Raw genomic sequence first — 27,243 nt, forward strand, 5'->3', positions numbered from 1 at the left:
TAATTCAATTAAATGCAACACTGTTAACTGCAGAGTAAGAAGTATTAGTTGTGCCTGTGCAGGCACACACAAGCATTATTTATTCTCTGCTGCATCTCTTTTTGCAGAAGAAATTACACTAGTAAAAAGGGGGTGCTCAATGCTTTCATAGCACTGTTAAACTCTCTATACGTCACAGACCTCAGTGAAAATTTGACCTGAGCAAAGAGAAATATTGAGGTAAGGTGTTGGAGAATAGACCCATCAAAGCCCAGGAAGCTGTCCTTGGGTAGTATATGCTCTTTGAATGTCAACAGTGTTGGTGCAGGCTTGTGGGTTAATTTACTGGATAGTGCCTCAAATGAGGTTGCCACCAGCAGGGAAAATATCAGTAGTGATTTTACTTTTTTCCTTCAGAAACCAAAAAATCCATCAGAACAAACTGCTCAGCTTGAGCTGCCTGTGCCTTGTCTATCCCAGGCACTGCTCCCAGTCTCTTGAAGGAAAGCAGTTACTGATCCCCATCCTCCTCCTCTGCTTACCTGAGCTGTTCCCTGTTCTGTACCTGAGCACGGCAGCTCAAACCCACAGAAGGAGGCAGGCAGGCATTCAAGGGCTGTGGTTTTCAATCTGAGCTATCTGCCTAAATGCTTTTGTTCATCCATGCCTAAGGGCCGTGCTGGCTGTGCCCCAAATCCCAACTCAGTCTCACAGCCTAGGAGGAGGCTAATGAAGGGCAGGTGGCACAGGACCAAGCTCTCTCCTCTCTCCCAGGGCTTTCTTACCCTGTGGGTGCGGGACTGTAAGCTGTGACAGAGAATGTGCTCATTGTGGCAGTGAGAAAAGGTTTAGTATGGATATGGACCTAAAGGAACCTGCACGAATGCTTGGCATGATGGCATAGAGTAAGTAACAGGTACAAACTTGGCTGGGATTTTTGTATGGATTCAACAGAAAGAAATTTTTTACTTGTCAAGTATGTTTTATTTGACTGTAACTGAAATGTGTGACGCTGTCCTACCTGAGTCAGGCACCCAGTGTTCATGCTTAAGGACTCCCTATAGCCTTTACAACCTCAGACCCTGTGTATTATGGCGTATTATAAAGTCCTTGTTTATGTTTTGTGATTATGTGTTTCCATCATGGCATGGTATAAACACCCAGCCCCTGTAAACAAACAGATGCTTCCAGTCCCAAAGAATGAGTCTGCAGTCTAGGTCCAGGATAAAAGCTTGCAGCAAAGGAAGAATCACTGTGAATCAGAAACAAAGAAATAAAATTTTAATTGTGACAATGATTACCCTTACACCAGCTGCTTGACCATCGTCAGTTTACATGCAAACTAGCAGAAGAGCATATACTGTTGAATTATTTTTAAGGGTCAACCTGGGAAACAAGAGAGAGCATGAAAAGGGAGCTGTGATGCAGCAGTGATTTCATCTGCAAATGCTTTGGGATTGTTCAATACTGTAGGTAACTGTCTTTGATCACAGCCTTGTAACCATCACCTTTAATTTGTAGCGCAGAGGTTACTATCTAGCACCCAGCTAGCCAAATGAAATGTATGGCTTGATTAAGGATCTCTTTTGTCAGTAATTTGTGCCTAATGTTTTTAGCTTTCCCACGGGCTGTTACAGAAAATGGTAAATCTGGTTTAAATGAAACCTGATACTGTTAATGGTTTAATAGCAGCTGCCACAGGGTTATGGCATTTTTCAACAGATGCTTCTGCTTCATTTTAAGCCTACACTAAGTCTTAGAATATATTTACATAATTAATATAAAGTACACGTACATAATAATGATAGTATTTTTTAATTTTAAAAGATTTCCTTAAATGACTTTACTGTTGTCTAATCACAATATAAAACGTGAAAAAGAAAGGCATATTATTACAAATAATAATTCATATTCACCTCTTCAGAAAAAAGTTGTAGAATGCAGCACAACTGTGAACACTTGTCATCTCCTAACATGGCAGTTATTGGTGTAGGCAAATCCCTTGCTGCTTCAGAAAAAGAGACAAAAAGCTTGGCTGCACCTGAGTTATGCTTGTTATCTTACCTACTGCTCAGTCAGGGGTATAAAATAGGTGATGCTTGTATTCAAATACACACATCAAGAAAGAGCTATGTTGAGGTGTGTGCTTACATACAGAAATATTTGAAGAGCTAAAGATTTGTGGATGATTATTGGCTGCACAATGTCATCCGATTGAGGAAATCTATCCTAATTTAAGAAAATATTGGCATTTTAGGCTGCTCATAGGGGGTGTTTGGTTTGAATGGATTTCTTCTATTTGGAGGTCTTATTCTTAAGTTCCAAAAAGTACTGAGGGTGTATCCTACAGGATATTCAGAGTGAGAGGATGCTCTTGAGTATTGTGGCCTTCTGCAAGTACGTGTCTGTTCACAATGAGGAGAAAAGGAGGAAAGGCTCCTCTTGCTGGAAGGCAAGGTTATGTTGAGCAGGTAAGTGTACCAAGGCATTTGCTGCTATGAACTGTGAGGACTGAAATGGGAACAATAATATGTGAAAAACATGCAAATAACAGAAAATTGTCTCTATTAGAGAAGCATCCAAGACTGTTTATTTAAGAGATTAGGCAGTCACTGTTCTCTCAGGAGAGTGTGTAGGAGCAGTGGTGAAGCAGATGTTTCACTGTGTGAGAGGTGTAGCTGATGTATTTGCTCCCCTTGTCCCCAAGGTGACTACCCTTCATGGCTGTTAGCCTGGATATGATGGTAATCATCTTGCATGTTCTAGCTTTTGTGTGGGTTTTGTTTTTTTTTTTTTCTTTTTGAATGTATTAGAGATGTTCAAGAGGACCTGAGTCAATGCCAGATTAAAAAAAAAAAAAATTAAAAATGTGATGTAGGAACAGATTTCTTTTTCTTTGTGTTTACCCTTCTTCTGTACCTGCCAAAACCTTATAGAGGGATTTACATAAGTTCGTTACTTCAGGGTGTTTCTTCACCACTAGATTTCAAGTCTTTGCCATGGGAACACAATTGCTTCAGGCCTCAAGGCATTGGTAACCTTCTTCCACACCTCCTATAGAGGAACTTCTATACCTATCTTATGAAAAGTATAGACTATGTTTGCCAGTTCTCTCCGAGAACTTTTTACCTCAAAATCCTTTTAAACCCTACGCTGAGGTTCACATACTTTTCACTAAGAGCTTTAATTTAAAGGAAGAAGGCTATTAAGTACCAACAACATTCCCACAGCTGGGTGAAGAGTCTGTGACTCAGTGAGGAGCAAGTCAGCAAGTGTTCTTATTGGGTGTTGGGATGAACTTTTCAAAGCTGCTGCAAGATGAATCCAGTGGTGAATGTTAGCAAGCCCTCAGAGGGACAACTCAGATTTCCAAGTTGGTTTGTTACTCTGTCATAAAGGTTTCTAGTGGCAATATTTTTCCAACACTGGTAAATAAAGACAGAAAATGAGTGCATTTTCATTTTCCCTCAGTGAAAGCTGAGGAAAAAAACAACAACAACAAAAAAAGGAAATCATAAAATAACCACACAAGAAAAAGCACAGCATTTTTTGTTAGAGTGGAAAATTGTTCAAATATATGATCTTTGGGAAGAGTTTTTAATTGTTTTAGCATGCAAAATTGGACCAAAGGTATGAAGGCTGCAGAGCTTTATATGATAAAAGAAAGCCAGTTCCCTTGTGATGTTTTTGTAACAAATAAATCTTTTTTCCTCTTTTGCTAGGTTCTACCACATAGACAAGCTGTGAAACCAGGCATGGTACTCCTCTTTGAACTCTTCCTTCTTCGAGGCACCTACACCTGGATTGATAGAGAAGTAGGATGGGGAGCTTTTCCCTTATGTGATAACAATTTTAATGTTTTGGAGGGAAAATTTAAATGTCCCTTCCTCAGAGGCCATTATGATTCCAAAATCAACCGATTCAAAAAAATTGAAAATTTTATTTCTCAGGACTTGGATCACTGGTTATGCAATCTCTACTTTCAGGTTTGTATTTTAAAAAATTGTTTGGTTTTCTCTATATTTTCCTTTCCGATCCTGAAATTGGATTATAGCTCATCTCCCATTTGCTGGGATGTCTGTAAGCATGGGGAAGACAGCGATGGGAAAATTATATGGGAGAAAACTGTAGTAAATGGAGTACAGACGAGCAAGAACTTCCTAAAATTCTTACAGCAACATCTCAGACTCCTAAGCTTCACAGTGCACAACAAGCATGTTCTGGCTTTGTTTTAGAATTTTAGAATTCTGAACTACCTTTTTATTTTTTCCCTCCTCTTCACAGATAATTAAAATACCACAGGATTCAGATAAGCAAAATAAGTGTGGTATGCATGTTCATCTGCCACCTGAACTTCTCATGTATTCAAGCACTGCTGAAAAGAATGGTGTCTCACAAAAGGTTGTACAGTCTGGACCACAAGGTGATGGATTCAAACTTTGATGTTTGCATTCAGGTTTTTGCTGGATCAACCCATAGTTTCATTTCAATGTTGGCTAATCATTATTGTTCTTGTTAGGCTAGATTTTCTTCATTCAGATATGGGTTCAACATGTGTTGTAGCAGGAATACTGTGACTCTTTTTATTAAGGTGGGCTGACTTTGTTTTCAGGTGTGAGCAATTCAAACCAGCCTCATTGCTGAGGATGGAATGGCCATGCTGGCCTATGCTTATGGCTGAATAATGCTTGGAATGTTACAGCAATAACAGTTCAGCTGTTGTGGCACCAAGCTTACAGGAAGAGAAAAGACAAAGATGTTTTTTTGTTGTTATTCTGGAAGAACTTTAGCACCTCCCCAGGCTACAACAAGGACTTCAAAATTGGCAGAGAGATAGTTCTGGCATCAGAAGCATGCTACTCCTTATGCTACTCTTCTGAAATTCTGTTAAGATACAATCAAGTGATAAGCCGTAGGAAGGACAATTATAATTTGCTTGTGTACAGCAGACATCCCCAGAAGCTTTCTTAAAAACTCAATGAATGTTCCCTTTTGACTGATCCTGCCTGGCCTCTGTGGACCTTCTGATGTAGCTACACCTGAGGGCACAACTGACCAAACGGCAATAGACTCACAAACTGGTCCTTTACTGGGAGAAATCCAGTAATGAGAAGAATGGCAGGACGCTGCTGTCGTTCTTTCCTTTTTCCAGCATGTGGGATCAGACTGCCATGAACAAAAAGAATTCATTTTTGCTATACAGATATTTCTATCTTCTCTCTTGTTTAATGAACTGAAGTGTTCAGCCAACCCATAGATTGTAGTGTGTGTGTGAATGTTATGTGCAGTTCTGAAACAGAGAATTAGTTCTTTGGGACAGAGGTTCCTTAAGCATTTGAGAAGAGCAGTAGTGATCCACTCTAGATGGCACAGGAGGAGAAAGGAGAGGCTATGGAAAGGAGGAAAAGAGAACACATAAGCAATAATCATTTGCACGGTAAATGGCAGCTCAGGTTGGAAGCATAACTTGAAAAGGGTCCAGGAGAAGTCTTTTTCAGACAGTGGTGATTTAAGAGATAAAGAAAATCAAGTTTGCCTTGAGATGCTTTTTAGGCAGTGTGATAAAAAGGCTTTTATATAACCACCCTGATAAGAGAAGCATGGAGGTGTAAACATACACTATATTGAGGATTAAGGTCTTTTTTGTTGTCATATATCTTCTACATATCTGCTAAGTTGCTTTTAGAGGTAGCAAACCATGAACAGCAGACCCAAAAGGTAGAATTGCAGGCAACTATTATCAGCAGTGAAGAATTATGGACAAACTCATAATGGATCAAACTTGTTTCGTCCTAACATCAGTCTCCGCATGCATTTGGAAATGCACATAGATGGTGCAGCTAAATAGGTTATGCTTTCTGGAAACACTTGGAAAAACTCGTGATGCTCAGCTTGAAAAGCCAAGACAGACATGTTTTTAAGAACTGAAAAAGAGCATTAGTACACGTCCTATTTTGCATGTAGACCTCTGAAATTTGCCAATTAGGCGATCATGGAAGATCTGTAATCTTCCTGGCAAACAGATTTGCACAAACAAAATCTTTAGGAGCAATTTCTGATATTGTTTATATTTATTTTTTTCTTGGAGCGTTCTTTAAAGATATTATTAGTTGCCAATATCCCCCATGGGTTTGTTTTTTAATGTATCTATGCAGTGCTACAGTATGCTGTTTCTGCTGGTGATATGTTGCTAAGAGATTTAATAATGGGTAAACAAACACAACATGTGGTAATCCATTTCAAATTAAAAGTTTATTAAATGCTAGCTTGATGACTTTCTGGCTATTTACAATTAAAGGAACAAACCTTAGAGAACTGGGAATCACGTGGTGAAAATCACAACTTCAACATTTGCAACAGAAAAATGTGTTTATGATCTGTGGTAAGCTGTTGCACATTGATATGCCCTATAAATACAATATTATATCTGCTCAACCACCAAAAACCATGGTGGGGAGGGGAAAGCTCTGTTAGAGTGACATTAAGGTTGAGACACAAACCAGAGAAAGCAAGAACAGTCTAAATGAAGACGGGTGCTCTGTAACTCACTTTACTGCAGTAGTCTAAATAGTGAGTGATCTTATATATCAATACCATATGTAGTACTGCAACATATAAGGAAAATAAAGCAGGTTAGGAGATGGTGTTTTAGCCTTCACTTCAAGTTTGTCTTGGTTTTAGAAGTTTAAAACAGAACCTTCATATTATTTCCGTTAACTTCAGGCTACATTATTCTTTTAAGCCACAGCTCCATGTAGAGTTAGGTAAAGCTCTTCCTTGCTGCACAGGCTTTTTGGTCTAGAGCACAGTGCAGGAAATGCAACATAATGCTTCCCATTCTACCTCCTTTGCAGATCACAGGTGCACATTATCAGATCTGGTGCGTCTCTAAGTCCAAACCATATCTTCTCTCCATTCTTTTGAAGTATTTTTTTAAGGGGTTCATGGCAGAAGACAGCTTCTGCTTTTGCCACCACCATCCTTTGCTTTTCTTAGGATAATATTCTGATGTCGATCTGTTACCCCTTACAGGATTAACAGTTCCTTTGAGAATAAATGACAATTTCTGAGTAGAATTCATTATCTCCTGTTGTGTGAAAGGTGGTAAGAGCTCTAATAGAAGGAGCTTAGGTAAGAAAATTTGATGCAACTACCAGGAATGTTGCCTTGGCAGGCTTGGATATAAGTAACAGGGGCTTCTAAAGTGCATGAAAACTTCAAGACTGAGTCTCCATATAAACACTAAATATACAAATCCATCAAGAAAACATTCTCACAGTAAAACCCAGCAAGACCACTTTTGACTTTAGCATCCCCAGGAAGAGGGGATTCACATGTGCAAAATGTCACTGTAACAGTAGTTTTTGGAGTTGGCAGCCCTTTTATCCTGAAAAAAGTGGAGAGACAGCACTCATATATTAGTTCTACAGCTCAAACACTTTTAGGTCAGACACAGGCTCATTTGGAAAGTGTTGCTCCACATATGTGGGGGACCTTCATCTGAATTCTTGCTTTTGCAGCTGTGCTGTTGATTTGACTCGACACATAAATGCCAGTTTGTGCCCATCTGAAGTTGTGATCAGATAAAACAGGCAAGTGGAAAGCTAGGGATGATTTTATCCACTGTAGTTTTTAGAACCAAAGGGAAACCTTTTGCATATCAGTTGGCTTATTCATACCACTTCAAGGTTGGCCATTTTGAAGTCCTGAAGTTATGGTCAGTCCTGTACCAGCATATACTGATGTGCACTCGAGACCTAAAAAGGGTGCCTATAGGGTAAAAGGTGAAACAGTTGCTAAGGATTAGGATACTGAAGCAGTAAATTTTTTTTTAGTGCTGAGTTTTTTTGTATTTTTGGTGAACCTAAAGAGTCATGACCAATTGTGCATTTTTTAAGCAGTAATTATCCCAAGCCCCGAAGAGTGAAATCAAGAAAGGAGTTTAACTTAGCCTGACTATGCTGGGGGAGAGGTGTTATCAGACAAGATTTTGAGGGAAAATATTTAAAGGTAGCCAGGCTAGTTTGGTCCCAGCAGCAGGATGATTTGCTGTAATAGATAGAACTGGTACAGTGTAGTGTAAGCATGAATACACTGTTCCCAGTGTCTGGGGTAGCAGAAATATTTGTTACTATTGCTTTGCTGGGTAGATTTGCCATATAGACAGGCTTCCACTACCTCAGCTGTTTTTGAGCTAAACACCTACAGGCAGATTTTCAAAGTCTAAAATCTTCTTTTCAGAAAGTCTTCTTGTCCTTTATACCCCCCTGCTCTACTATGGGAGAAAAAAGGACAAAAAAGTGCAGCTGTTTGAGAACAGTTTTAAGGACCTTCATTTTTTTTACAATCAACAAATATCTAATTTTTCCCTTGAACTTTATTTTTTCTTTCCTCTTAATGTTTTGCTGTCTAACAGCAGTGCACGTGGCTCCTGTGTCCTATGCATCAGGCAGAAGAAAAGTTAGAACTGGTGAAATGTCTTTAGTTCTCAGACTATGAGTTTATAACAGAAATAAATATAATATAGAGAGGTCATTTTCAGGTGTACTATTTTTTTCTGGTTACTGTACAATTTCGAGTATTTTTTTGTCCTGTCTTCCTTCTGTCTCTCTGTCTGACCATTAATGATTTTTTACCACTGTTAAAGTTTGTACCACTTGGCTTCAGCAGTCCTTGAAACTCGCCAGGGTTGTAAAGCTTTAAACAGTTGTGCAGGTCTTTAATTGTAAATTAGTTTTGACAGGACTGCTAAGGCAAAGGCCTGGCCCATCCTATCGTGATGCTAGCCAACAACCCCTTACTGCTCCTGGAGCAAGGAAACATGTGGAAGGAATTGTTCTTTTACATTTCACAGCTTGTCATTTCCTCTGCAGGGCAACCTCTGACCTCCCTGAAAGATCCTGACACCCATAAGGGAAGTATTCCCACTGTTGTAAAGGAAGTGGAAAAGCAGTTTAATGCCGTGAAAGGAGGAGAAGCGTGTGTGTCAGAAGAAGCTGTGAGGAAAAGAGAAGAGCTTAAAATGCTTCCAGCAGGTTAGGACTTTTATTGCATTACTTAATTTACTGAAAGTTTGCAAGTAGATCTGCTTGGCATGTGTGTAAATACCCCCATTTGCCTTCCCCCTCACCCTGTGATATCATATCATTATTTCACTGGGCAAAGAAAGTGATGGAAGAGTTTAAATCAATTGTTAGGGATCAAAAGCAGCTTAGGCAAAAGGGTACAGAAGCAGTGGACTCCCCTGTCTAAAATATATTTGTAGCCCAAATGTGTTAGTAATTACAAGGTGTGTGTGCAGTGCACTGACAACATTAGATTACGGCTGGTGTTTCCGTGACATTTTTACATCCTTTCATTTTATTTGGTCATTTATATCCATGGATCCAGTAACATGTTGCTGTTAGGTGCTTGGGAAGTATGTTTTCTTCCTGCAGCACATTAATAGCAATATCCTTTGTTAATTGTGCTGAGCTAAATTACATAAAAGTGCCTGTCTGTATTTACATCAGGTGACATTTGCTTCTGAGGCACGGGATTTCTTCCAAAGGCGAAGCTTTGCAAGTTGCTATGGCCTTTTTTTTTTTTTTCCTTGATTAATTTTATTTATTGGTTTTATTGATTGTTTTTTGGGATTTCTTTGTTAGTTTATTTTTGTTTCTAAGTCCCAGGTAAAAATATTTATCTGAAAATTGAGTAATTTAACCCCTAGGTCATCTCCTAAACTCAAAGACTGCCATGAGTGCCAGAGGTGGATTTACCACGGGTCAGGGATTTGAAGGTACCAACGATATGGATGTCTACTCCCACTTCATAGCCCAGGCCAGTGTGAAGAGATAAAGTATAAGTGGGAATAAATTAATCACACCTTTTGAAGGGCGAGGGTGACCTTCCCTCTGTACCAGGAAGCTGTAATAAATCATGGTTAGACACTGAACTGTGAAATATTAGGTAAGAGAGAGCTACCTGAGGTCTGACAGCTACCTCTTATCTATGTAAACAGTAGCTTGTGGTCTTCTTCAAGTCTGTGGGCTCCCTGAAATGATGCAGTAGATTTTGGATGAATGTCAGTTTGAAGCCAATGCCAGCTTCCCTTTCACAGCAACCCATGAAATGTTATTCAAAACTAGTTTCTTTGCAGCTATCCTTCTCTGTTGACTGTTCAGGAAGGCTAGAACTATACATCTGCTATTATAGGTGCATGTGCTGAATATCTCATGTTAAGTGGGCACAAATAGAAATAGGAGCTAATATGGCATTGCCAAGTCAGGATTCATAAATGCTGAATATCGATATTGACTATCATAGATATGTGAGAAGTAGAATACAGAGCTAATGTTGTTTTTTTGTTAAAAGGGTGTTTGTGACAAAATGTTAAGCATATCACAGAAAAAGGTAATAAAAATCTTCATTCTTTCATGAGTTCTCATTACATGTCCTGATGAGATCAACACCTAACATATCTTCTAGATGTTGGTTCTTTTAAGAATATAAACAGAGCCCTAGCTTAGAAAATTTGTTCAACTTCTACATAAGTAGAATCTATTTTAAAATTTATTTCGCTCATTTGCCCAGCATTAGTTGTGCAAAGCAGATTAAAATACTTAAAATAGTAAAAATGAAAGTAACCTACATGAACAGAAGGATTTTATAATAATTTTTAGCGGTGTTTGACATTTCCTTTGGTCTTTTTAAATTTTTTTATTCTAGTTTCTTTTCCTTGCCAATATTTGGATATTTCCACCTTTAAAGTGTGTCTCAAAACTCAATTATTGATTGTGCAAGGTAGAGAGGTATTCCTTCTCCCCTCTTCCCGTCACTAATGTTTATCTAGATCTAAACCTTATGCATTGATTTTTTATTCAAAATATTTATGTGGAGTTTGGCAGAGACCCGGTGGCAAACACAGCATTTCAGAACCCACATTTTCAGTTCAAGACAGCCTCTTGAACTGAAATACCCTGAAACAATGTAGTTACAGAAGTGGCCTGATTTGAAAGGTACTGAATTAGCACAAGCTTTATCAAAGCAAGGTTCAAAGGGCACTATTTTGCATCATCATCAGATCTGACTAGGTATATTTAAGAGATAATACTCTAATTGACTACGGACTAAAAAAAACCCAAAGAATAATAAAACAAATTCTGAGCTTACCTGAACTACAAGCAGTTCTCCAAAATATCCATGGACTTTGAATTAGGTGAAAAAAGTTTTTGCTTATCTTTATTCATGAGTCAACAGAAATTTTCCTTGATGAGCTCAGTTTCTGGTACTGCATCTATTGCACATTATTTTAATGAAAAGCTTGTTTCAAAAGTCACATCACTAAAGCATAGATTTTCTGTGATGGAACACTGTCAGTAATGTCACCACTAAACTCATTATCTGCACTCAGAATGATGGAGAGAAAAAAAAGCTTTATTTAGAAACCCCCAGATACTTTTTGCAGGATGACATATAAACTAGGATTTATACCATACCTGATGTTTAATTTGAAGCTTCAACAGTGCCTGCATTTTTTTCTTCACCAATGCTCATCCCACCAGGCACCTTATTCCCAGCCTCTCTCTCATATGAAGCCTAATTTCTTTTTTCAAAGCCCCCAGTTATGCATGTGCCACAAGTAAAATCCCTGGAAACATATGAAATATTTCTCATAAATATTGTTAGTCGAACTGTTACAAGCAACTGGCATTCTGCTAATTTTTGGGGTTTGACAGAACCTCTGTGGTTCCTTCAGCTCTCTATCACCTTTCTAGGGCATACTCAGGATAAAGTTTTAGCTCTCATTTTCAAATCATCTATCTCAGAAGGAATCTTTTGTTTGATGTCTGTCAGTGAACTGAGTATTGAAAATAAGGAGTTCAATATTGTTCATATTGAAGATTTCAAATTCAACACCCTTCCTGCTTTTGTGGAGAAACATTGTGAAGAGAATTGTGTCCTTTTGTGACATCAAAAGACATTTCTCTCAGAGCAAAGCTTCAGAATAACTCTAAGCAAAGATGGCACCAGGCTAACCGAGGGGTTTATTACAGTAGCAGCAGATAACACTCAGAACTGTATTCAGAATTTATTAAGGCGTTCCTTCTATATCAAAATACCAAACACAAAAACAGCTTCATTCTAATTTTATCATTGCCTTTAGAGAAGAGGCTTTACATTTGTTAAGATGTGCTTATATAAGTGAGAAGTAGCTTCATTGAGAGAATTATATTTATGCTCACAAGCATTTCAGAAGCAATTTTATGAAAACCAGTGAATCTGCACTGTAATATTTCTCCTTATACAGCAGTGAGGTTCTTTCCCTACTGAGGTGCTGTTTGCTTCTACATAAAATTTGTATGCAGATGTAAAAATAATTGCCTAAACAAAAGAAACCAAAAAAACCCTGTTCTCATTGGTAATTCCTCATAGGTGCCACTTAAAAGGAAACAAAGTGATATTTTAAAATGAAGATTGCTTATGCCTCATTTTTTAAGACAAGTAGTGCTCCAGAGACAGAGCCTCATATGGCTGAAACTTTTTTCTCTGCTAGTCTTTTCCTTCTCTGAGCAGGACTGTGTTTTTCCAATTGGGATCAAATTCAGATAATCGTTATGGTTCTAAAATCCGCACAATCTGAACTCTTCAATTTTCCAACTCTTGCCATGCTATTTGGTTTCCCATAGACTAGTGCATTATTAGGAAGGGAGTCTAAACAGGACCTTTATCTTATTTTCTGCCCCTGCCATGGTGATTTCTTTGCTTTCTGCTCCACTCTTGGATTGCACCACTCTAAAACCCTTTCTTGCTGACTTAAAGAGAGGTTGCAGCTATCAGAAGGGACTGAACTTCCCTTCACTTCTTTGGCCCCTTTACATCAGAAGTAGGTCCCATCAAACTTGTGTAAGGTAATTTCCTAGCTGTGCTATTTCTTTTTGCCTATATTTCAAAATAATCTTTTAGACGCCCCCTGCCCCCCATACATAAATAATAAATATTTCACACTATCAGCTCTATATGCATTTAGGGTGAAGCTGAGCAAGGGCGTGTGCTTTAGATGTGTGTATCAGGTACTAAAGGGCCATCAGTCACCAGGACCAGACTAAAATTCTGTTCTGACATGAAATCTTCAACACACAGTGGAGTCCCCACTGTTCAGTGGCATCCTCCCAACTCTTGGTTTCATTCTACAGGTTCACTCCTGTTGCACCCCAGTACTTGTTACAGAGGAAGACATAACCAAAGATGATAACTTCCAGACTAAATGCAGAGGGTAAAAAATGATTAAGTTTTATTCTGCAAGGGTTAGGAAGCAGTAAGACAACCTCTAAAGGGTGATTTTAAAGGTCATACTTTTAAGCTCTGCTGTTGCCTTAAGAAGGCTGATGTGGAGAAAGATAACAGAGTAGCAATAATGTTTTTGTTTCCAACCTCTTTCCATGGTGTTTTAAAAAACTTAGGTCCCAGCAGAGCTCAGGGATTTTGTACGGGTGACCCTTTCTTTGTATCCCTTATCAGGCATGATCCATGCGGTATCTAAACCATTTGACTGGGACTTAGTATGACCCAGAAATGACTGCTCTCAGCACTGTCAAGGTCTGCAAATAACCTTCAACATATCGCCATGATTTTCCAAATCCAGGCATTAGTGTTGTCGTGCCCCTTCCACAGTGGTGGGAAAAAAATGCCACCCTATTTTTCCTATTTGTCTTATACGAGTGTAGACATTTAAACTATTCTACTGGACTTCTAAATAGCTGATCACAGATTTATAACTTTGGATTAAGAAGCTTATTGTCTTTCTCATGCTCTGGTGTAATTGTATTTTCCTGCTTTTATGCATATGCTTCTTCAAAAATAAACCTATTAACAGAGAGTCTACATCTGCCACTGTGCCTTTGTCACAGCTATGATACCTGTCTTTGATCATTCTTTCTTGGTGCTGTTTTCTCCTCCTCAAATTGTTCCTTTTTATCATGAATGATATTGTGTTCCCCTGTCACAAAAAAAGAAAAAGTATTTTGAGTCAATTTGCTAAAATAGTCACTGCTTAGTGTTATATCTGGACAAAGTTGACACCTTTGACATTTTCTAAAATGGCAAAAATAACTGTATTTAAGGTATGATTTATGGGCACTCTATGTCAAAGGAATTTCTATGCCATTATGGTTTCTGATACAGCAGCCTCAACTCCGTCAATGAACAAATTGCTGATAGTGCAGCTAATTAATGCTTTATTAGTTTTCTGTGGTCAATTATAAAAAGTTATAAAAAAAGTAAAATGCAATTTAGTAATAAAGAACTGTGTGGTTCTTGTTTCTCTCTCAGAAATGCTTTATTTTTTGCAAGTGGTAGAAACAATTTCTACACAGCTCAGTTTTATAAGACACATACCCTCCCCCTCCAACCACTAAGTAGGGGCAACTCATATGATTAAAAAGTAGACTGGAGTCTTTAAATGTCTTTCTGATTGCTGGCCTCTATTAAAAACTTCTTAAAATAATAGATAGGTTTAATTCCTCAAGCCAAAGAAAAATTGTATCATCTTAAGTATTTTCCATATTTATTATATTGATGAGATTTGGCTACTGAGAAAAAAAAGGAAGTGAAATCTCTTGTATTGCAAGTTTTAAATGTACCAGGCTAAGGTTTACTTAATTAGAACCTCCAGGCAATAAAGGAGCCCTTTTTTAAATTCTGTGAATCTTAATATGCTAAATAATGCAAAGCTTCAACTCTTCAAGCATGAGACACACATCTGGCAGCTTAACATTTAAATTACAGAAAAAAACCCACTTCAGTAGTAATTTTCATGAAGAAAAGAATGGGAAATGTATTACAACTAAATTTAATTTCTTTTTAGATTTTTCATCCTGTCTAATTGCAGGCATTTCCCATCTCCTCTTTTATTTATTTATTTTCAAACAGATTTTTTTCTCTACTTTTTATTGATCTCTAATTTGAGCAGCTTCTTACTGTTACAGCCATTGAAGAATTACATTGTGTTTTTACTTAGCAAAAATTGTTCAGAGAAATCTATGAGGAATTAAAGTAATGAGCTCACTGGTATAGAAAGAAAAGAGCATTCAGAGCCTTACAAATAAAATATAAAAAGAGCATGTCATGATTAAATAACAGACTTGAGTTCCTTCTCCCTCCCATTTCTTAAATGTAGAATATTATTGTTTATTCTTTGTATTGTCCCTTTTTTTTTTTTTTTTTTTTTTTTTTTTTTTTTTTTTTTCCCAAGATAATTACTGCTTTATTCTTTTGACTCCAAAAACATTTTTAAAGTATTCATCATTTCAGCAAGGCTGTTTGGAAACCCATTTTTGTGCACTGGAGAAAAAAAAAAAAGAAGAAAAATTAAACAAAGAAAACCACAGGAACCATCTTTACAAAGGTATATTTATATTTTAATGTAGGTTTATGGATCCTATATACAAAATACATAGAGACAGTATGAACAGGTTATACTGCATGTGTGCACACACGTGACATACCCAGCAGCTCTATTTTATGCTGTTTTGCTGACTTCAGTAGACCTGTTCTTTCACCCCAGATGATGTAAATATCTAAATTCCCCATTCACTATGAATGCTCAACATATATACACCTGTACATGTGTGTATATATATGTAGAAAGCAAGAAATCTATCCATAGGAGGGTACACAAACATGAGGTTAAAACTGTGACGTTGTATGTGCATAGATTGTATATCAACCACTGTAAAATCTAAGAGCAGATCCTTCCTGTACTGTGTGTACAGGTGTTAAATACACTTGACTGTCTTTTACCGCATGGAAGTTGAAATTACTTAAAAAAGAAAAAAATTGAAATAATTGTTAAGTGTGTTTTTGGCTTATTCCCCATGTGCCATACATTAAGAAGTGTAATACAGACTTTTATTTTTGCCACACCAGTGATTGCTGTGATGTGGGAGTATATTTTTTCTCCTTCCACAGGTCACTGCTTTTCAGAAGCTTGAGGGACATGTGACCTGTGTTTTCCAAGAAAAGTTTATTCAAGTACTACATGTCCCTGTGCCTCATTCTGGATGCACAACTATGCCCATATAAGAAAATTAACCCCCTTCTGTCCGCTGAAGAACACTTCTTGGGGCATTTAAAATACCCTCCCATGTCATTCTTCTTGTGTCTATTATTTCTTTATTTCTACTTTTCTCCCTGTTTTTCATCTATGCAATTGTTATTTCCAACATCACAACATCTGAAGCCTTCTCTGCATTTATCATATTAACACTTTCAGAATGTAGGAGAGAAATAACCACCTATTTATGACTCAAATAGAGGGGGAAAAATTATCAGCCTGAAGGCAGTCAGCATCTTGTTGGGAGAGGGACCAAAACGCAGCTGCTTCCCTTCCAGAGGTTTGCCTTGTGCACAAATATAAAAATAATTTATGTTTGTGTTTCTTTTTTTGTTTCTTACAGACAATTACCAAGATTGCCATGACAATGCAGACAAGCACTGTGGCTTGTTTTGGCTGAAGGAAGCCCAAGGAGGACATCACAAGGTACTGGCATTGATATGAACATCACTATCTCCCTTAAAGCTCACAGAGAAGCCACTGGAGATTCTACATGTGCCATTTGAGATTGATTTGTGGTCTTGCTTGCTCTCGTTGTTGTGTTCCTTTAATCTATCCCTGTGAATTTTTTTATAGCCACAATAAGGCTTCACATGTCCAGGTGTACTGCTGTCTCTTGTATAGCTAATCTCTCCAGCAATGAAACTTCAAAGGAGGAGTAGGAAAGACCACTGAGACATCAAACAACAGAAGCTTGATCAAGCTGCAGGATGATATTGTTTCAGTAATGTGTAAACATGAGATAGGTTTCATATGCATCCATAAGCTTCAAGCTCTCGTGTACTTGTGCAGAAGACCATCAGAAAATTTTAGTATATGTATTTGTAATATCCTGGCCAGGGACATCAATTTGTGAACAAATATTGTGTCCTCAGTGCAAGTCACTGTGGAATTTTATCTGCAGCATCATAAGACTTTCAGGGTGAGATGCTACTGAGACTTTCAGATTTAATTTAATCCCAAGAAACTAAGACACAGAGAAGACTTTGTATTCCTGAAAATTGCTTCTCCCTACACTGTGTTATTAAATGAGATGTTTTCCAATGATGGTTACAATTTTTTCTCGGTAAATGTTGTCAATCAGCGTGGCTGCAGTGAATGAACTGCAAACATAAACATTCAAATTAATCATTGTAATTTGTCTCACCTTGTTCTAGATACACTCTGAAGCATTTTTATTGCTTTTAATTGCCCATAGGAAAAAAATCACCACAGTACTCAGAGTACCCAAAAACTTGTGTAGTGTAGCACAAATACTCAATGGCTGGGATTATAATTGCCATTTTTAACTTTAGTAGAGTGATGATGTACATTTGTGAGCAAAACCAGATTAGCCAACTAGATGTTCCCTTGCTTTTCAATGTCAAAGTTTCCAAGTGATTTATTTCTTCTGGAAGACAAGGGTAACTTGAAGAAAACAGTTTTCATATAAATTTAGCTGCTGACTGAGATGTGAGTGTGTGTGTGTGTGTGTGAGTGAGTGTGTGTGTGTTTAACCTTATATCTAGAGGAGGGATGATCTAAGGACCGATGGAGTGAGTTGTCCTGGTTTGGAGTAAATTAGGGAAGAACCTCCAAAAGGAGTCCCCTAAACCAAACCTCCACCATCCCTTCCGCCCCCCAGCCCTGGGTTCGGGAAGGAAAATACCTCGGAGGAAAGTGGAAAAACCGGTTTATTGACAAAAATACACTCCCCAACACCAAATAGTGGGAAAAGACGGGTTACTGTGACGATGGGGAGGGTGCTGACGCGTCTCTGTCTGGCCCGGGTCTTCTCCAACTTCTCAGGTCAGGTCAGGTCCGGAGCCGGTTCAAACCTGGGGGGGGGGGGGGGGGGGGGAGAGAAAGAAAGGAGGGGAAAAAAACAAACAGAAGCAGCGGGGGGGAAAGAAAAACGGCGGCAGGGGCAGCCGGAGAGCAGAGCGAGGCAAAGCGAAGCGAAGAAGGCAAAAGCAGCCGAGCCAGCTGAAGCAAGAGCCGAAAAGCAGCCAAGAAGCAAAAAGGAGGCAGGAACTGCAGGCTCCTGCCCAAGAGGGCGGGATTCAGCTGCGAGACATAACAACATATCCAAGATATGGGATGGATATATGGGATAGGAGGCAGCTCAACCCAGAACATTCCACCCCTTATCCCATATATCCATCCAATTAAAACTTTCATCTCACTTACTCAGACCTTTAGCACTTACACATTTCCGTCCGTCTTACTTGCTCAGACCTTCGACACGTACACATTCCCTTCTGTTTCATGTCTAACTGATCTAACACGCAGACAATGGTAGTAACATTCAGCACGTATCAATCTTACCCCATATTCAGATCTCCCTGAGGTACACATCGCATTATTCCATCTTTCTGCATTATCCACCATGTACAACCCGGTCCTTGAGCAGAGACAACTCCACGGATGGGTTTGCCCGTACTCGAGTCAGGGTTGATCCATACTGTCTTTCCCAACAAACCTCTAACATGGGCCACTGGGACTTTATCTCCATCTACTACATTAAGGTGCTGGGACTGAGCAGGACCCGCTCGGTTGGTGGAACCTCGAGTGTTAACTAACCAGGTGGCTTTTGCTAAATGCTGCTCCCAGTTTTTTAAGGACCCTCCACCCAACGCCTTCAGGGTGGTTTTTAACAGCCCATTGTACCTCTCCACTTTACCCGCGGCTGGTGCATGGTAGGGGATATGATATACCCATTCAATGCCATGTTCCCTAGCCCAGGTTTTAATAAGATTATTTTTGAAATGAGTCCCATTGTCTGACTCAATTCTCTCGGGAGTGCCGTGCCTCCAAAGGACCTGCTTTTCAAGGCCCAGGATGGTGTTGCAGGCTGTAGCATGTGACACAGGATAGGTTTCCAACCATCCTGTGGTGGCTTCTACCATGGTCAGCACATGACGCTTCCCTTGGCTGGTTTGAGGCAGTGTGATGTAATCAATCTGCCAGGCCTCCCCATACTTGTATTTAGACCACTGTCCTCCATACCAGAGAGGCTTCATCCGCTTGGCTTGCTTAATGGCAGCGCATATTTCACAGTCACTGATAACTTGAGAAATGCTGTCCATGGTTAAATCCACCCCTCGGTCTCGTGCCCACTTATAGGTGGCATCTCTGCCTTGGTGACCTGAGGCATCATGGGCCCATCGTGCTAGAAATAACTCTCCCTTGTGCTCCCAGTCAAGATCTACCTTCAACTCCCCTATCTTTGCAGCTTGATCTACCCGCTGATTATTTTGCTGCTCCTCATTAGCTCTACTCTTGGGGACATGGGCATCTACATGGCGAATCTTCACAGGTAGGGTTTCTAACCGGGCAGCGATATCTTTCCACTCTTCAGGAGCCCAAATTGGTTTACCTCTACGCTGCCAGTTCGCCTCTTTCCATTTCTTCAGCCGTCCCCACAGAGCATTGGCTACCATCCAAGAATCAGTGTACAGATAGAGCCTTGGCCACTTCTCTCTCTTTGCAATATCTAGGGCCAGTTGAATTGCTTTAAGCTCAGCAAATTGACTGGATCCACCCTCTCCTTCAATGACCCCTACGACCTGTCGTGTGGGGCTCCATACAGCTGCCTTCCACCTCCGACCCATCCCTACGACACGGCAGGAACCGTCGGTGAATAAAGCGTAACATATTTCCTCTGCTGGCAACTGGTCGTATGGCGGAGCTTCCTCAACCCGGGTCACTGGTTCTTGTTCTTCATCTGCAACACTGAAACTTTCACCTTCGGGCCAGTTTGTAATTACTTCCAAAATTCCAGGGCGATTTAATTTCCCAATTTGAGCACGTTGTACAATGAGGGCAATCCACTTGCTCCAGGTAGCACTGGTGGTGTGGTGGGTGGAGGGAACCTTTCCTCTAAACATCCACCCTAGCACTGGTAGTCGGGGTACCAGGAGGAGTTGTGCTTCCATACCTATAACCTCTGAGGCGGCCCGAACCCCTTCATAGGCTGCTAAAATTTCCTTTTCTGTTGGAGTATAGCTGGCTTCCGACCCTCGGTAACTTCGACTCCAAAATCCCAGTGGTTGGCCTCGAGTCTCCCCAGGCACCTTCTGCCAAAGGCTCCAGGACAGACCATGGCTCCCAGCTGCAGAATAGAGCACGTTCTTCACGTCCGGTCCCATCCTGACTGGGCCAAGGGCTACCGCGTGAGCAATCTCCTGTTTAATCTGAGTAAAAGCATGTTGCTGCTCAGGGCCCCACTGGAAAGTGTTCTTCTTGCGAGTTACCAGGTGGAGAGGGCTTACAATCTGACTATATTCTGGAATATGCATCCTCCAAAAACCTATGACACCTAGGAAAGCTTGTGTCTCCTTCTTGTTAGTTGGTGGAGACATCGCTGTGATCTTATTGATGACATCAGTGGGAATCTGACGCCGTCCATCTTCCCACTTAATTCCCAGGAACTGAATTTCTCTAGCAGGTCCTTTAACTTTACTCTTCTTGATGGCAAAACCAGCTTTCAGGAGAATCTGGATAATCTTTTCTCCTTTTTCAAACACTTCAGCTGCAGTGTTCCCCCACACAATGATGTCATCGATGTATTGCAGATGTTCTGGAGCCTCACCCTCTTCCAATACAGTTTGGATCAATCCATGACAAATGGTAGGACTGTGCTTCCACCCCTGGGGCAGTCGATTCCAAGTATACTGCACACCCCTCCAGGTGAAAGCAAACTGAGGCCTGCATTCTGCAACCAGAGGAATGGAGAAAAAGGCATTGGCGATGTCAATAGTGGCATACCACCTTGCTGCCTTGGACTCCAGCTCATACTGGAGTTCCAGCATGTCCAGCACGGCAGCACTCAGCGGTGGAGTCACTTCATTCAATGCCCTGTAGTCCACAGTCAACCTCCATTCTCCATCTGACTTGCGCACAGGCCAGATGGGGCTGTTAAAGGGTGAGTGGGTTTTACAGACCACCCCTTGGCTCTCCAACTCACGAATCATTTTGTGGATGGGAATCACTGCATCTCGAACTGTTCTATACTGCCGCCGATGCACTATAGAAGTGGCGACTGGCACCTGCTGATCTTCCACCTTCAACAATCCCACAGCAGATGGGTCATCCGATAGTCCAGACAGGGTGTTCAGTTGCTTAACACCCTCTGTTTCTACAGATGCTATTCCAAATGCCCATCTGAATCCTTTTGGGTCTTTGAAATACCCATTCCGAAGAAAATCTATGCCCAGAATACACGGGGCCTCTGGGCCGGTCACAATCAGGTGTCTCTGCCAGTCCTTTCCAGTCAGGCTCACCTCAGCCTCCAACAAAGTCAACTCTTGTACTCCCCCTGTCACCCCGGCAATGGAAATTGGTTCTGCCCCCACATGTTCTGATGGCACCAAAGTACATTGCGATCCAGTGTCCACCAAAGCCTCATGTCTCTGTGGCGCCGATGTGCCAGGCCATCGAATCCACACAGTCCAAAACACACGATTCTCCCCAACCTCTACCTGGCTAGAGGCAGGGCCCCTCTAAGCCTGATTATCTTTCTTTCTTTGGACATATGTCCTAGAGGTTCCCTCCAGGGGATCAGACATATCATCATCGTCCCGGCTGCAGACAACTGGTGCTGCTCTCTGTTTAGTAGGACTCCCTCTTTGAATCCTACCTTCTTTCAATTTACGCACCCGTTGTGCCAGAGCAGCAGTGGGTTTTCCGTCCCACCTCCTCATGTCCTCCCCAGCTTCACGCAAGAAGACCCACAACTCGGTTCTCGGAGTGCGCCTTCTCTCCCCAACAGAGGTACGCCCGCGTTGAACACCAGGGTCTCTAATTTGAATGGCCGAAATTTGGAGGAAGTCCTCCCTAATCTCTTCCCTGAGTTTTTTGTGATTTTCCTCTAATTTATCTTCCAATTTCTGCAGTCGTGTTTCCACAGCTGCAATCCTGGCATGAGTTGGGCCATGTACTGCATCAGCATATGCTCGAAGCTTCCTTGCCATATCGAGCACGATTTCGTGTGTCTCCTCCCGCTTCATTATTGCTAGAGCAGAAGCGTATTCAGATGGTCCAAGTCGTACAAGTTTTTCGCCACATCACGGGTGTACATGGTACCAAATCTGGGTTCTTAGTGTTTAGGTCATCTGAGAAGATAATCTCTGCCACTGCCATTTCTCTCAAGCGTTGAATCCCTTGTTCTATGGTCTTCCACTGGGTCTGCTGCATGTAGAGATCGTCTGCGCACAGGTATCTTTGTGCCACACTTCCCAGGACTCGTTCCCAGAGACTGCAAGGGGTAGCTACCCTCATCATTCCTTGGTCAATAACTGGATCATGTGACAGGGAGCCCAAATGCCTTGCTTCAGTGCCATCCAGAATTGTAGTTTCGCCTGCAGCATCCCAGAGACGGACTAACCAACTAATTATAGACTCATCTGGTCGTCGGGTGTAATCCTTTCTCAAACCTCGGAGGTCCTTCAGGGAAAAAGCATCAATAGTGGGTCCTGATCTTGTGCCAGCTGGTTGGACATTTGATCTTAGGCCAGTTGATCTGGCTCCCAATTGAGTGTCAGTTAGTTCGGCTTCTGATTTTACGTCAGTTTGTCCAGCTTCTGATTGGGTGTCCTCGGGAGGCCTTGAGGGCCCTTCACCTTCATCATCATTTTTCTCGGTAAATGTTGTCAATCAGCATGGCTGCAGTGAATGAACTGCAAACATAAACATTCAAATTAATCATTGTAATTTGTCTCACCTTGTTCTAGATACACTCTGAAGCATTTTTATTGCTTTTAATTGCCCATAGGAAAAAAATCACCACAGTACTCAGAGTACCCAAAAACTTGTGTAGTGTAGCACAAATACTCAATGGCTGGGATTATAATTGCCATTTTTAACTTTAGTAGAGTGATGATGTACATTTGTGAGCAAAACCAGATTAGCCAACTAGATGTTCCCTTGCTTTTCAATGTCAAAGTTTCCAAGTGATTTATTTCTTCTGGAAGACAAGGGTAACTTGAAGAAAACAGTTTTCATATAAATTTAGCTGCTGACTGAGATGTGAGTGTGTGTGTGTGTGAGTGAGTGTGTGTGTGTTTAACCTTATATCTAGAGGAGGGATGATCTAAGGACCGATGGAGTGAGTGTAATGGGCAAAGGAACCCGGCCCAACCCATGGGAGTGGCACAGTGAAATTCATTTCCTAAAATCCCATAATAGGACAATGCCTTTGAACAAAATGCCGTGCTCTTATAGGAACCTCAGTTGTGGGTGGCTCTCAAAGCCACATTAAAGTGACCTGGTTTCAGTGAGGTGAGTAAACCCATGGGTAATTCAGCACTGTCTGGTCCCTTTGGTCTCACTGAAATGACTCACAAACTCACATTTATTGACATGTTTGAATAGATTTCTGAACTGAGCCTCTTACGAGAATCCTTCTGCACAAACGAAGTGTGAGCATGTGAAATCTCCTTTCAGAGGTTGTGAGAGCCCCTCATTTTTAATGGGATGAGTGAATCCTAATGTTCAGAGAGAGCCTTGTTTTAGCATGTTTAAGATTTAGGCATTTGGCCTGATTTATATAATTTGGGCCTAATTGTATCTCTGGATAGCATCTTCTAAAATAATTTTACCTTAACAATTGTATATAGGAAACTAATGTAAAGAACAGACTTAAGGAAGAAGACAGAAATTCATGTAGTGGTTTATCCTCCACAGCAGTCCCTTTTCTTTTTGTAAACAGATTTTATTTTATTTTATTTTATTTTATTTTATTTTATTTTATTTTATTTTATTTTATTTCATTTCATTTCATTTCATTTCATTTCATTTCATTTTATTTGCAAAAGGAATGAGAAATGTCTTTAAGTCTGACCTCAATTTTTTGGAATATAGATTTCTCTGCTTTGCCCTCCCTGCCCCCAAATTCATCTATACAAAAGAGATGCGAATGGTCTCTCACTAAGTGTATTCTGAGTGATGGGCATTAACAACTATTCAGCTTTTGTTGCAATGAGTGTGCAAACCACTGCATGTATTGAGATATTGACTGGTAGCAATGAAAGAATGCTCATGGTCAGTGATTTCTGAGAGAAGTAAATCATATTCATCCTCATGCAGATGGCTGAGTTTCTGGTTCTTGTACCTCAGATAAGAGCAAACACAGTCTCAGAGACATTAACTCATAATACTATTAACACCTTTGGGATTTATGTCTTAAATAATGTCTTTACTTTGTACAAGAATAATTTAATGGAGACAATGTCAGTTCAAACAAGGTACCTTGCACACACTATCCATTGTGAAACATTGACTTCTAGGGAATAAAGTTGGGCAGTCATGTGACTGAAACTCAAAATGTGCAAGAGATCTATGTAATCCAAAATTCAGAATACAAATTCATTTTTTAAAGCAAAATGGTTTGTAGAGTAAAAAACCAAAAACAACAACAACAAAAACCAACCCAAAAAAACTCCCACAAAATTAACCAACCAACCAACCAAAAAAACTTTGTAGTTTTCATAATTAGCAAAGTGTAAAGTGACGTGACTGCAACAATGCATCCATACTCTCATTGTCTCTGGACTTGTTCACTAAATGTTAGCAAACCCATTGCAGAATTTGATATTGTGCCTGGGAAGGTATTAATAGAATATCTTCATGGAAGTCACCTGCAGGTGTTTGTCTGGTAAATTGTGACCTCATCGTGTCTCTTGGTGGAAGTGATGCTTGGTTGTCTGTCCAGAGGCAATAATGCCAAACATCCAGGGAATCTGGTAGTCAATTCAGAGAGGCAGTGCCAGTGTTGAATCAGCCCCTGTGCATGAAAAGGTGTTATTCCAGGGATGTGCATAGATCAGGATCCTCTACTTTGTAGCTCAGAGAGTAGTTTAAATGAGCATAAACTGCCAGCAGCACTGAAAGATGTGGTACTGTCCCTCTCCTTTGTGCTGGCAACTGGGACAGGGTGGCCTGGATCAGAATGGGTCCAGCTGAGAGCTAACCCAGTTAATAAAAGAAAAGGGAAAAAAAGAAGCCAAACAGTATTAATTCCATTCCCAGATCTGTTCCCTCCATATGGCTTACTATGGACATGTCCAGATTTTTGCACTGACAGAATGTGGTATGCAGCACTGGAAAAAGCAAGCAGGTGGAGCAAGACTGGCTGACTGCTGATGTCACCATGAGCTTGCACCTCCTTCAGAGGGTTTGTCACAGCCTTATGGGGGCACTGAAAAATATTCTGCATGGAGCTCTGGGCCCCATGATTTAAGAAGGTTGGAAAGGTCCTTGGATGGGTCCAGAGGAGGGGAAAATAGGGGGCTGGAAGGTATGTCCTGTCAGGAGTGGCTGAGGACTTGTCTCTAGCTTGGAGAAAAGCAGGCTCAGAGGAACCTTGTTGTTCTGTACAGCTTCCTGGGGAAGGAAAGTGTAAAGAGAGGTGTTGAGACCTTCTCGCTTGTATCCAGTGATAGGACATGCGTGAATGCTTCAAAGATGCACCAGGGGAGATTCAGACTGGAGAGCAAGAAGAAATTCTTTACTCAGAAGATGGCCAATATCCTGGAAAAGGCTTCTTAGACAGGTGGTTGATGCCCCAGCCTGTCTGTGTTTAAGAGGCATTTGGACAGTGTCCTTAATAGCATGCTTTAACTTTTGGTCAGCCCTGAATTGGACCACAGATGCTTTTTGTAGGTCCCTTCCAACTGAAATAGGCTAGTCTATTCAAAGTGTTTTGAATGCATATTCAAAGCAGCTTTGCCACTGCTGTTTCCCATGTTTGTTATAGAGTGAAAAGAGAGCTAGAATTCAAAACAGAGAAAGTGCCGCCTCTTACTTTGCTAGCTGTTTCCAGCTAATTACCTTAGTATTCTAACCTGTTCCTTATTTTCATTTAAAGGTCAGCTGGAATAACCCACCTGACCAATGTTATGAAGAAAAATCAGGTCCTGAGAACAGTGAAAGCCGAGAAGAAGGGAAAACATCTGCAGAGAGCAATTTTTATTTGGAAGACTTGGAGAAATATACCTTTTCTGTGTGGTAAGTGATCTCAGCATCAAACAGATTCACAACCCAAAAGTTTGCCTTGCTATACGTGTATTACAGAGGTGTCTACCTTTAGATGAAAGTTATTGGAATAAAAAACCCCCCAAACCAGAAAACAAAACCCCTGGGATTTTCTTGGATTTCTTAGTAATACTTATGATTGAAGTTGAATTGGAAGCACTTTTTGTCCGAGAATGCAATTTTGACATTACTGCATTGTTTTGAGAAGCTGTGTCAGGGGAATAAAGGCAAAAAGATTTCCAGCATAATATTTTCAACATTTTAGCAGCAATACACTGCCTTTTTGGGACGTTACTTTAAACATTATTACTATTCTCTGTTGTAAAATACACATAAGGGGAATGACTTAAAATTAATAGATAAAGTAAAATTAAATAGGCTACATCAAATGAAATATTTTCATTTACTTATAATTAATTTCCTGGAATTTCAACTTCTAGGTAATTGCTGAAGTTGGACAGTTATTTGTAATTCGTAAAAAACAATGAAGACCCAATCCATTACTAAATGAAATGATCAGATAATCTTTCACATAGCTCCCTACTGTGCTTTGAATATTCAAAACCCAGGTGTAATGTACATTTTGGGCACCGATGATCTTCTCCAAATCAGCCCCTAGAGTTTCAAATAAAGCATCCAGAAAAACGAACATCAGACTAGGGTGTATGTCTGTGAGAATTTAGTTTGAAATTACTTCCTTATCAAAACACGAGATAGGATTATGTCACAGGCAAGCCAAGTATCCTTCAACATCTCTAGTGCTGTCTATGCCTTGCTCTCATTCACCTTGGTGCTTTTAAAATTGACAGGAAGTCAGGTAAAGACCTTACAGACACAAAGTGCATTTTCGCTGTGGGAATCCAAGCTCAACCCTAGAGGTGATTTACCATGAGTACTGGAGAAGGGAAAAATCAGGCAGAAGAATAACACACACTCATATAATTAGGCTTTCATAATTCTGTTGGATTAATTATGGTTATTTTGGACAATTAAGGACTCCCCAGTCCTGGCCAGAATGTAAGAATAGCTTTTAGAGTAGCCGTGCTCATCCAAATATCCTTGCCAGCTCCCACTGTTTCATTTTACCGACCTCAAGTTTCAAATTAAATTAACCAAATTATCATCAATTATCTGTTTCAAGGTGCTTGCTTTCT

The 27,243-nt window shown here is 40.2% G+C and overlaps 1 long non-coding RNA gene across 1 annotated transcript; it reads left to right on the top strand.

Moving 5' to 3' along the window:
- Positions 1-4,329: 4,329 nt before the first annotated feature.
- LOC136367924 (uncharacterized) lies at positions 4,330-16,807 on the top strand. Its single transcript, XR_010744754.1, has 3 exons — positions 4,330-4,402; positions 8,853-9,014; positions 16,419-16,807. It is a non-coding gene; the product is annotated as an uncharacterized lncRNA (long non-coding RNA).
- Positions 16,808-27,243: the final 10,436 nt, after the last annotated feature.

Source organism: Sylvia atricapilla, chromosome 1 (genome assembly GCF_009819655.1).
Source record: "Sylvia atricapilla isolate bSylAtr1 chromosome 1, bSylAtr1.pri, whole genome shotgun sequence".
In the NCBI taxonomy this organism is placed as follows: domain Eukaryota; kingdom Metazoa; phylum Chordata; class Aves; order Passeriformes; family Sylviidae; genus Sylvia; species Sylvia atricapilla.